The sequence below is a fragment of the Morone saxatilis genome, unplaced genomic scaffold, assembly GCF_004916995.1.
Source record: "Morone saxatilis isolate NCDOM2014 unplaced genomic scaffold, NCSU_SB_2.0 Contig20, whole genome shotgun sequence".
Lineage (NCBI taxonomy): Eukaryota > Metazoa > Chordata > Actinopteri > Moronidae > Morone > Morone saxatilis.
The window spans coordinates 15,185,807-15,198,467 of NW_023339763.1; the positions used below are offsets into that span (position 1 = coordinate 15,185,807).

Consider the following 12,661-nt stretch of genomic DNA (forward strand, 5'->3'; position numbering starts at 1 on the left):
GCAACAGGAGTGTTTATGTTTTTAGGTAAAAGATGCCTCCAGTGGAAAGAAAGGATAACACTACCAGCCCTCAAGGAATCTGGCAAGCTTTTGTTTTGAAAAGCTAAATGAATCTGTAAGAACATTTTATTTTTACTGATACTATAGGCTGAAACCGACTTTCTCTAAATCATCAGGGGTTTCATAATGATGAGAAATAGCTTTACCAGACCCAGAAACATTCAGGAAAATCTAAAGTGATTTAATAGTTGGTACTGGATAGTCTTGTTTTTAACAGCTCATACTGTATATTACCAAATAATAGCAGCTTTAACTCTAGCCATGGCCAGCTGCAGATCTCTCTTAACAACATGAAAACCCAGGATGTACTTAAATCTGAGATTTATGCAGATTAAAAATGTACTGTAATGTACTGATTTAACCTCCTGCTGGCATTTAAACTATAACTCAATTAATAGCTGGATTAAAAAACCCATCATACGACCTCTTATCCATTAAAAAATTACAGCAATCTTTGTCACATGTCAAAACACTTTAGAAACACATACAAATATACTTTTTATATAACTAAAATATTTTCTTTTCATCTATCATGTTGTTAAAATATTATCTTGAATCAGTTACTCTATAGCTAATATGGCACAAGCCAAATAAAATGTCCTAAAACTCTTGATATTGGATAACAATACTAAAAAACTATAGATAGGACTTCGATAAGGATCCTCACACTTGATATTGTCTGCTGTTGAGTTGACAGCCTGCTCCTAATTGGGTTCCAGTGCCATAGACTCTGTTGGGTAAATGAGTCACCCCCTCTCTAATCTCTATTGAGGGGGAAAATAGGAGAGAGGGTACCTGTTCCCCCCGCCTCTGTCCCTCTCTTTTCTCATGTTAATCGGGGTGCGGTCCTCAATCCCGGGCACCATCTGCCCTTCCTCAGGGTTTGGGCCCCAAGCACTCCAGACGTGTCCCATTGTTTGTGTGTGTCCAAGCAGAAAGTGGTGTGTAGACATGGTTCTTGTGGTCCAAAAGGCTCCTCCATCAACAGCACGGGCCTGCTGTTCATTAGCCTACATGTGACGGAGGGAGGGGGCCGCTCGCGTGCCCTGTGTGCTGTGACATCAGGGACATCCACTGTTTGTTCTGCTGTGAGTGCTGTTCAGATGTTGTCATTGCAAGTAACCGTTGGCTGAGCGATGACTCGACAGGTCAATGTGCTCTTAAGTACGTTTTATCAAAGATATTGTTACAGATGCTCTTAACTGATCTGTTGTGCTCTGGTCGTAATGCATAATTCATTCAAGTTTTGTCTAAGTCTGATGATAATGTGTGGTGTACTGGTGGGCTAAACAAATGAATAGACTTTAGACAACACCATTATCTGCACGAAATAAAAAATACCATCACTTTTTAGACTGAACTTGAATTAAATAGCACATAACAAACATAATGATTTAATGTCACAGATGCTACCGTATCTCCTTCACACACTGAACCGAAGGGAGTGCATACGGTGCCTTTTTTGAGCTAATTAGTATAGTTTTGTTGACATGTGTCCTTCCCACTGAGCTTAGTCAAAATTGGGTGTCTGAGATATGACAGACGGATTAATGAACTGAAGGATGGAGACCCAACTATTGCCCTTTTTCAGTTTCATTACTATGGGGGTTGCAATGAAATGACAGATCAAAATGTCATTTGTAATCTTGGGAAGAAATAATTGCAAACGTGCCGCGATAACCTTTGATATAACTAATTTTATTACATTATTCTGTAGAAATTGAAAGAAAAGTTGTTGATTAAATGTCACAAATATTCAAATGCTAAAATAGGTTACAAATGTGCTCCCTCAGACCTGTGCAGAGATGTTGGCTGAATAAAACAGTGTGGTTTTTAATTTTGATAACTAAAAAGAAAGGTGTTAATCCAGTGGGACATTTTGGTTAAAAATGCATGAAAAATTGTCTCGAGGACATGGCTACTCAAGAGCAAAACATAGACACTAACTGCAAAGCAAATATTAAAATATCATTCTGCTCTAACTGTCATATTGTACAGCCAAGGTGTGTGCACTGTTTCTGACCCACCTATGAATCCTCATGTGAATTGACAAGCTAACCTCCCTCCAACCGACACAACACTGACAAGCAGATTACGACTTTCCATCGGGCCTGCCCTCCTCATTTTCAAAGCTACATGCTGCTGGCTGCATTCAGATTAGTTATTGAACTGTCCAAGCAAAGGGAAACAAGGCTGCCTCAGAGGCACAGCACACAATAAGCCAGCTGTCAGTGGGAGGGGCTTGTTCAGACCAGCGTTGTCATGGATAGGACTTTTTGTGTTGTGCTGCCCTCTGAGAGCTTATAGGTGCTCCTGTGCGAGGCCGCCACGCACTGATTAATATTGACACAAGGCTTGATTGAGGACAGGCAAGTGAGCAGTGTTAATGAATTATTACTTATTATGTATTCAGCACAGAAATATCAGAAAAAGTGAGGTGAATATTGATACTCTGTGGTTTGTGAATGCCCACGGGGGAAGCCAGTGTGCAAATGAGTGTTTGTGCAACTGTTGCATGTTAACACAATGATAAGATTAATAAAGAAAAGAAGAAAACCAGGCTAACCTAATTCATTAAGAAAATAATAGATTGTTTGAAACAAAATGTGTCTGAAGATGTTGAATTGTGCTACATTTTGTTGAATTGCACTAATTCTGCCTTCGCCACTGACCACTGACCCTGCATATCTTTTTTTATAATTCTTGTGTAACAACTGTAACTGACCTTTACAAGGACTCACACAACCTCATTTTCCACCCCCACACCTGTTTTACATTCAAAGGTGTGTCCCTGACCATCTTCTTAGCAGCATCAGCGGCGATGTCCTTGCAAAGTGTTTCATGTTACTTGTGATTTCACACTTCTACACTAAATAATGTACGTGTGTTGTTATACTGCACTAATACTGAAATAATATAGAACCAGAGTTCTTTGGTTGCACAGTTGTTGAGACTTGTCTGACATCATACAACAGTAATATGAACAGATTCACACAATTTGTTTTTATCAAAGATGTGATTGTCATTTTTTATGTTTTATTTTGTTATTATTTAGACAACTTTTAGTGTAACCTCCCTGACAGAACACTATTTTAAATGATTAAAGAGATACATATTTAATCTGCGTGGCCAAAACCTGACATATTTGCTGTCTTAAATGTGTGCTGCCACGTCCCCATCAACTTTGTTTCACACCATAACATCATCAAACTGTCGAAAACACGTGAATTTGTATATTGTAGATTCCATCGTCACATAAATGTCATAATAAAAATCCCATGATCCCTCTTAAGAACGGATTTACCAGACCGTGTTAAAATCCAGAGGTTACAGTGTACTGAATGGGAAAAGTTGATCAAAATACTACCCATATAACTTCAGAAGAATAAAAACAAAGAAGCAGTTATCATCAACATATCTACAGTAGTGTGTTTCAAACACATTTCAAATATTTTGCAGTTTAGATTGAATTGTTTCCCTTAGCAGCAGCATGGATAGATATATTTCAATGGGAAACGAGTTGCTTCCGGGATGCAATACTACCCTGAGTGCAAGTAAAATAGATTTGATATCATCGTATTTTAGCAGCACATATCTCTCAGATTGGTTTAGCATCACAGGCCATCATGTATTAGATTTACATTGGTAAAAAAAAAACAATGTACCCCGTATTAAATACATTATACCAGCCATCAGATACAGCAGACTATGATACTGCAAAATGTCAGTAAGACCCCGCTCCACACATCTCCCATTGCGGGTAACCACAGATTAACATTGTGAGGATAAATGAATCGCAAACTAGCATTCATCATCCAAAACATATGGTAGCATGAGTTAGATGAAATGCTCCCTCTTAGCCTCAGCATCCTCTTTGAGTAAGCAGGTTGAAAAATGTAACACAGCCTACGTTTAAAATCTTGGCAAAACAGCCAAGGTGTTAAGTGCACAACATTAAACCGTGCTGTAATCTGTAATTACTGCCCTCAGCTGTCGGCACTTACACCACCGTTGAGCATTTTTCACTGTGAAAAATGAGGACTTGAGTTCTTGGGTAACCTATCAATACCACAATCAGCTGGATAGAGGCCTACTAACCTCAATTATATTCCTTTGGGGGTAATCTCTGCTGTGCCACTATACACAAAACACAAAAAGTAGTTTTACTGTTTGTTTATGTAGCTGTTGCATGGATGAGCGTGACCCTTTATCTTTTACATGCCAAGTTACCAGTGGAGGGTTTACAGAAGTTAATCTGATGTGGTAAAATGAAGAGCATTTAATACACTGTCCACACCAGCCCTCTCTCTTCTGTTTTATCCGCTGACATGAGCACACTTAGACAAATACTGTCTTATGCTGTATATGCTTTTTGTTGGTGGATTATGGTCAATGAAAACAACTTTTAAAGACATTTTAATTGTAAAAAGTAATGTGGATGAATCTTTATTTTAATTTTGTTTATGCTGAACAAGTACTTTATTTTAATGTGCTCCTTTTTCTGAATATTAAGGCTATTATTATTCCTAATATCCATTGCTATTAAACAATAAAACAGGCCTGTGATGAACTGGTGACCTTTCCAAGAAACAGGTGTACTAAACTTTCAACTTAAATGTATGAAATCAGCAGAAAACAAACAATATATTTTCTAAATTGCACTACTGGATTAAGAAAATTGTGCAGTAGTTATTACATGATATATCTTCAGGCACAGGTGAGAGGTGAGAGATTTTATTGGTTTCAGTAGCAGAAAGTGAAGTTTAGTTCAGTGGGATTCACCTACACACTTCATCTCATCTCATATATCATCATTTCCTGCAAGGCTTGCATGTCTCTCTGAAGCTTCCCTCTGCCTCGGCTCCCTAGGCACAGTGAGCTCTACCATAATATGATAATCTAAACCATAATTTGATATGGTTTATACAGTAGTGATTGACCAGCGCTGTGATTATTTCATTCTAGACCAAAGAACCTATCATCTCAAATTTCTTCCTTCCATTTTGCAGAATGAAACATTCTTCTTGAGCTGATGAAGAAGACTCTTTAGGAAATGCTGCTACACACAAGCAGTGATGAAATTTCACATTCATATTCCAAACAAAAAATGTATGATGTTGATGGAATTTATGGCTGACGTGCTGATTTGGTAAACCAAAGAGATCCTCTAGCAGATGAAACACTGGACTGGATTGCAAAGCCTCACTGCTATAAAATGAGAAAACCTGTTGAGCACACTGTAGCAATGTATGATACTTCCTTTTCCCCTGATGGGGAATATTTTCAGAGAAGAAAAGAATCAATAAGAGGTGCATAAATCTTTGAATCCATTACACTTATAGAAATGATATGTGAAATACACACAAACAAGACTAATACTCTACAGGTATGCTAGCTGCTATGTACTTAGGCACAGCGGTCCTTTGTGCTAAATGCTAACATGTTCACAATTTGCTGATCAGCCCTAAACACAAGGTATAGCTGGCTGATTTATTTGTTTTGGAGATATTTGGTCAAAAACCAAAGTATCGGGGGTATTAATATCTGTACCTAACTGTGCGAGAGGGTTTTTTATACAGAACCACTCAGGAAGTCCTCGTTGGAAACTGATTGGAAAAGGTGCCGTTCTTTCAGTCCAGCTGCCTTGCAAGGTTAGGAACCATGAATATCTATACAAATGTTTAAGCCAGTCCGCCCAGTCCATATTTCATTGGATAATTGAAAGCATTGACCTGTTGGTGGTGCAAGAGGAAAGGTCAGGGCATCACCCAAGTCATTAGGATTAATCTTCTATGCACTATGAATGTCTGTACCAAATTTCATGGTTATCCATTCAGTGCTTGTGAGATTCAGTCTGGACCAAAGTGGTGGACCGACAGACCAACATTGCCATCCATATAGCCTCTAACTTGGATAAAAAGCCTGTAATTGACTAGATTTATATTTTTTATATAATTCTCATGGTATGACAATTAATGTAATATACACTTTTTTGTACCCAGCCAATATATATATGTATATGTGGGCCCTTTTTGGGTTATTCAATTCATGGGCGAACCCATGTGGGCTCCCTGTGTGGGACCTAGTTGGGTTACCATTGGAAAATGAGAGCATGGGCTCAGAGTGGGCAACACAAATGGGGCCATTTGGGTGTCCAGATGCCCGGTTGGGCCCCACCTAACACCTAGTGTAATCCTGCTATAGCCCATGTGGGCAATTGACATGGGGCCACTGTTGAACCTGGGGACAATCCTATATAGGGCCATTTAATGCCCACATGGATCTCACATACAAATGTTGGCTGGGTAATTTGCTGCAAAGCTCTAGATGTACATTGATGGAAATATTACTTACCACTGTAACAAATTCAATGTAAAGTGAATTATGGGATGCAGTGAATTAACGGTGGAACATGCTTTAAATTACAGGCAGGTAAATCAAATGCACATATCAAGACTACAAAACTTAGATTAGATTCAAGATATATGTATGTTATATGTAGGTTATATTTCAAAAGCAATTTCTCTGACTTTGCCTAAAACACTAGTAAATTTCAGACAGGGCTTATTACAAAATGTCACCACCGAATGTGCTCTGCCTCCAAGGATATTTATGGGATTCATTATATAAACCTGATCACTGACAGCCTATGGATACTAGTAAATTATGCTCCTCCTCACTGCAGCTGCAGGTTGTTCTGTCAGCTCCTGATCTGAGCCTTTACTGCCAAGCTTTAGGAAAATCTGCCTTGAGTATTACTCAGCTACGTTTATGAGTAAATATCACATATTTAGGAGAACGTGGACTGGAGAAAATATTGCATTAGTCAATATACAGCTGCTGGAGCTGATAATGACCAGATAAAAGAACAGGGGGAGGCTGTTTGTAGCCTGTAATTACAGATTCTGTTCTTTCATATGACTGCTTTAATTAAAGCATTTTATGCACTCTTATCTAGCATGACTTACAATGAGGGAGCAGGTATGGGTTCTGTACTTCTAAAGGACACGACAACAACACACATGGTTGTGAAAGGACACACAGAAAGTCTGTGACCTTTCTAATCATTGTTGCCATCCCAGTTTGTTTCTTTCGAAGTGCTCGTCTCACAGAGTGGACTAAGCACATTAATCCCGGTGAAACGCACAATCCCTTGTTCTTTTCACCTGTTAAATCTACTTGATCTACTACCTACAAAATGAAGGCGAAAAGTAAGCTTAAAGAAGGACTGAAGCATCATTGGGAGACTACGTCAATGCAGACATGTAAAGAAGTGGTTCTCTGTGTGTGCTTTGTTGGGTGGTGGGTCCAGATTCTGGCCCCATAGATTTTAAGGTCGAACATGTGTACAGCAACAGATGGGTTACAGTTATTGAACAGCCCTGTATAATTATGGGAGAAAACTCATTGTATCATGGTATTGACTCTGGGGTGGATGGCATAAACACCGCTGGCCAAAAGCACAACACTGTTGTTCCTTTGGTACAAGAAACAAAAAAACAAAAAAAACAACAAACTTTTATATTGATACTGAGAATACAAAAGGCATGAATTAATCCACCCTGGTTCCTGTGAGCATGTTAGCTCAGTGTGACTTCCTCTTAATGGATTTGCATGTTTCTTTTGAATCCAAAGGCATGTGAATTTGGTTAATAGTGACCCTGAAAGGGTGAGTTTGTCCATGTGTCGGACCTGTGATGGACAGCTGACCTGTCGGGGGTATTTCCTCTACATCAGCCGACGCCTGCTGGGGCGGCCCCACTGTGACGCTGACTATTCATAATTACAGTCACATGTACGAACGTCATAAGCATGGAAATTAATGGTTGCTGCTGTCTTAAACCTTAGTATTAGATTGGGAAAATGGAACAAAAAAAGAGATCTGAATACAGTATATATGTCCTGAAAGTATAACATCTAAGGGGCCAGTATTTTCCAAATGTTGTTTTATGTCATGCTTTAAAGGCTTTGTCATGCTAGTTGTGTCATTTTGACACTTTTATATAATAACTGTGCCTCGTCTCTTCTGTGTAAGTGTACAGTGATCCTTAGTGTCTGCTGTCAGGAGTCAGAGCAAAACCTCTTCTCTGCTTTCAGAGGTTTGCGTGACACTGCTGAACTAAATTCACATTTGCATTTTTCTTTCCTGTCTATGTTGGCTGGGTTTAATCTTGCTATTGCAACACTTGCATGCCTGCAAAGCTGGAGAAAAATGTATGCTGTCAAAGAAGATGAGCATTGGATTAATATTTTAATATATTTTAAATCCCCAAGACGTCCAAGTTCAATGATTGCTTTAAAAGAAACAAAAAAATGTTCCCACATTTATTGCACTCTATAATCCAATTTTTTTTCCAAGCTCCATTTATTCAGAAAATATGATGCAGTTATGCAGTTTATTAAAAATATTACAAAGGCCACCTTCTGATGTGAATAAAGTATTATAACAGACATTGTCTTCTTGTAATTTTCAGGTTCTCCATTTGAGTGAACACTGTCTCAGAACAGCCATATTACTCTCCGACAAGGAATCGACATTACAGGGGTTGTCAGGACAACCAGCCATGATTCACAGAGCCTCAGATAGGCCTCCACCTTGGGCTAGAAGCACTAGCCATGAGACTGAGCAGATGCTGTGCCAGTCAGCCAATCACAGGTGAGCTAGAGGAAAAAGATGACATCATAGGCAAATTAGGGCAAATGCAGTGAGCATTTTGGTTGTTGTCTCCGCCTGCTTTATATTCTGAAAAAAGATATCTGTAAATCATTCATTCAGGAAAATATTTGGTTTCAAATTTTAGTATGATTTCCAAATGTTAATACCTGCTCTGATAGAAATACAAAATAATATTAATAATTACTGTTAAAAAGGCTGGAGAGTCCATACAAATCTGTCAATGAAACATTTTGTCAGACACTTTATTAACAGTGGTTACACATTTACTCTAAGGTTGAACATGTAGCATTAGAGTAAAATAACAACATCACATCAGCAGTACATGGTTTTGCCAGAAACATCCAAATGATGCACAGAACATGTATGTTCTACTTTATAAGTGATCCTATATGTCATTCATTACTTTATAGCAATAGGGAATCGTCTTTGATATCAGTTCTTCAGTGATGAATATCACCATAAGTTCATAGGCAAGCTAAATATTATTTTGTTCTAAATCCGAGGCTAACTATCATTTCTTAAACTAGTCACGTCTCTATTTGTGTTTTGTATAATCTTAAACATCTTAAGAAATATGTGTTAGGCGCCGGGGTTAGTTTCTGAAATACACAAGCAGCATCTTCCTGTAAAAAAGAAAGCTTTACACCTATAGCCAGAGTTGACAGATGTTTGTTATTTCTATTTATTTTAAGGAGTACGGTCATTCTCATCATCTCCCCTCTTGCACAAAGTAAGAGTTTACTATTCTGTTTACCACAGGTAAATATGTTTGGGTGTTGTTTGTGACAAATTTCAGAAATATTTGAATGCAGGAATTTCAGCATGCAATTAGTTGTGTACTGCTTTTGTTTGCTTTGTGTAGCAAATTATTGTTATATTTTACCACTGCTTACTTATATATTGTATTACTTCATATACATTGTGAAACCATAACGGTTTTAGAGGAACCAGTGCATCAAACACATCCCTCTACAAAAGCTTTGTCAGTTCAAATTGATTAATACGTTAGCAACACAGACCAATGCCTTACAAGTTTGCAAAAGAAAAGCTCTTGAGCATGGACATGTAATCCCCCCCTCCTGGCCTTCTCGCTCAGCAGGTTTGGTCTGTCAAACAGAAAACCAACTCTGTCTGCCCGTTGGCTGCCTCCTCCCCCAGACCTGCTGCCTGCATTAATATTCAGCCTCTCAGCCAATGGGTAGAGCAGGGTGGATGACATCATGGGCTAGGGAACAGTGAGCAGCCAGTGAAGCATCCAGCCTGCCGAACAAGCTTGCTTTTAGGGTCAGGAACTGGTCTGACAAGAGAATGGCAATCCTGCCTTTAAACTGTCATTAGGACTGTACGGTTGACGATGAATCTACCAGAGCTCCGGGCTCAAAGACGAAACACTGAGCAAGAGAATGTGAAGACATATTTCAGGTAATTCCCTCTCTGTGTATGCAATATGGGATGTGGAGGGGGGTGGGGGGGGCGGCAGAGGAGGGAGGAGAGGAGATGAGGAGGAGGAGGGGGAGGCTGTGTATGTAGGGGTGCTTTGTAGCCTTTTTTTTTTCTTCTTGTTCTTCCACTCTGCATTCTACCCTGCTAAGGAGGCAGCTGTTTCATCAGCAGTCTGTCCATGAGGGCGAGATGGAAATGGATGCCTGCATCAGATGGGCTGGACATGTTATGTGTGATCATATACCCCCTTCTGCATCACATCATCTCTGTATGCACTCCCTTGTGCCTCGCAAATAGCATCTTTATTGATGAGGAGGTGTTAGAATCAATGGTGGCGTTTGTACAGGCCTTATGTGTGTATATGTGTGTGTTAGTGTGTGTGTGTGTGTGTCAGTCCTGGAGAAATGCAGCAGCTGCAGTGGCAACACTGGAACAAAAAAGAAGCAATGCTATTTTGGGTCTGTAGACCCGAGGCTGACGGATGGATCAGAGCTGTATATGCTGTGGATGGGGGGGTGGTGGGTGGTGGGGGGGTGATGGATGGTTAATACGCTGATGGATGCTCTTTTGTTTTCTCTGCACTGCCTCACTTATGGCCTTTCTAGGGAGGTTTTCATGAAGAAATGGTTTCTGTTTCCATTCCTGTCTTACTATGGCCACACACACACAGCAGAGACGCGCTTCTGCCTCCTGGCTTTATCATGGATGTGTGTAGCAGTTTCATGGCGGCTGTAGTGACAGGGAGATATACAACATCTGTATCACCTGACTTCATTGGGGATCGGAGTGGGGGTGGGGGCTGGTCCTGTGAAAGCCGAGCTATTCTGCCTCTGATTCTCCCAAAGCCATCGATGGTGGAGAAGGATGGAAGGATTGGCTATGGTGCTGAAGCTGAACGTGTGCCTCCCCGTCACCTCTGCTCGTTTAGATTGTGGTGTCAGAGCTAACATGGAGGGAGGGAGAGATTCCTCCATCAGGAAGCGCAGTCATTCTCCGGTTTGTGAGGAGCAGGGCCTGATGGGAGACCTGTTGTCTGGCTGTCGTGTGAAAGAGGGATACTAGGGAGTCAGTGATCAAGGGAGGGTCAGATGATTGTAGAGGGGAATTGGGGGATGGGGTACCTAAGGTGCTACTCCCTTCGAACACTGGCCTGGTATATTGATATAGATGTGATTCATGCTGTTCCATTCACCACTAATCTATCTGTCCACCATGACTGCACTCCATTCCTTCCATGCCTTCATTATGTTCATCCAAGGGTGTCTACTGCTATCTTTTTGCATTTAAATACAAACTATCATGGCCACTCCTTCGTCCCTTATGTAGCTCAAAAGCCTAGTTTGATTATCACTTGGTAGTTTCTACCTGAAATTCTGTGGAAATTTTGTTAGTACATAAAGTAGTTTGTGCCAGTACAGCACATTGCACAGCACTGGTCTTGGCAGAAAGGACACCAGGCCTACAGTAGTAATCTAATGCAGTGTCACAATCAGAAGGCAGAGAGACAATCAGACAGAGATGCTGTGATATACCCTGCTGTTCAACATATCTAGGAAACTGTTGCTGTATATTTGCTCACCGATCTGGGTATCAGACGCTGTGCTCCACATGCCGCAAGAATTATATATTCATCACACCTTTATCTACACAGGTCTGTTACAGGCAAAAGGACAATTAATAGCTTTGTATTCTGTGTGTTGATATGGGTCTGGGTAGAGCTGCTTGCCTAAAATTATCCATATAGGCCGTCGTCTCTGTGTAGGTTACATGCACCTCATGAAAATTTTATATTTGCAAAGAAAGAACACGAACATAAGCCAGTTAAAAGGTGGTAATGTGTCCAGTCTAATACTCAGCATGTGCATTCTGTGTTACTAAAAATAAAAGGAAAACTACACCCTAAAGCATACTGTTTATAGTGTCAACATGAATTGTGCAGGTCAAATCAAAGCTTATTGCGCCTTGGCTTATTATGCAAGTGTTTTCACAACTGACCCTGTGATCAACTAGCATAACCGAAACTTCCATTACTTTTATTTGTAGGAACAACATTAGATAGAATTAGCTTGCGAGACTGAAGGGAGGGAAACTCATTTACTAAATCATCACAGGAAAGAGATACAACTTCAACATTTAGAGTGTATGCACTGTAATAACTGATTGTTTTTCTTTTCCTGCTTCACCAAAGACATGTGACATTTTTGCTAAAATAATGAATTACTTTATTCTAGCTTGATTTGTCCGGTAAGTATTGTGTGCAGTACTAGAAAAGATATTGCCTATCAGGATCTCCTCATCTCATAGCCACATGGATAAATGTACTATTAGATGTATCGTTTTACTTTGTTTTATTTATGTGTTTAATATGAGCATCTGCCCGACCTGTATGGCCAAAATGAAATGGTTAATTTTAATCTGCCGCCACATGTAACCATAAATTGTCCTGCGCCTTTATTTAACCCAACAAATGATAAAAGCAGA

General features: G+C 39.8%; 1 protein-coding gene across 2 annotated transcripts in view; it reads left to right on the forward strand.

Moving 5' to 3' along the window:
- Positions 1 to 9,984: 9,984 nt before the first annotated feature.
- LOC118331905 (serine/threonine-protein kinase PAK 3) overlaps positions 9,985 to 12,661 on the forward strand; it is a 29,030-nt gene continuing 26,353 nt past the window's right edge. For both annotated transcript variants that reach the window (XM_035667001.1, XM_035667002.1), the window contains exon 1: positions 9,985 to 10,159. The gene's annotated coding sequence lies outside the window, so the exon portion shown is untranslated. The remainder of the gene's footprint in view (positions 10,160 to 12,661) is intronic.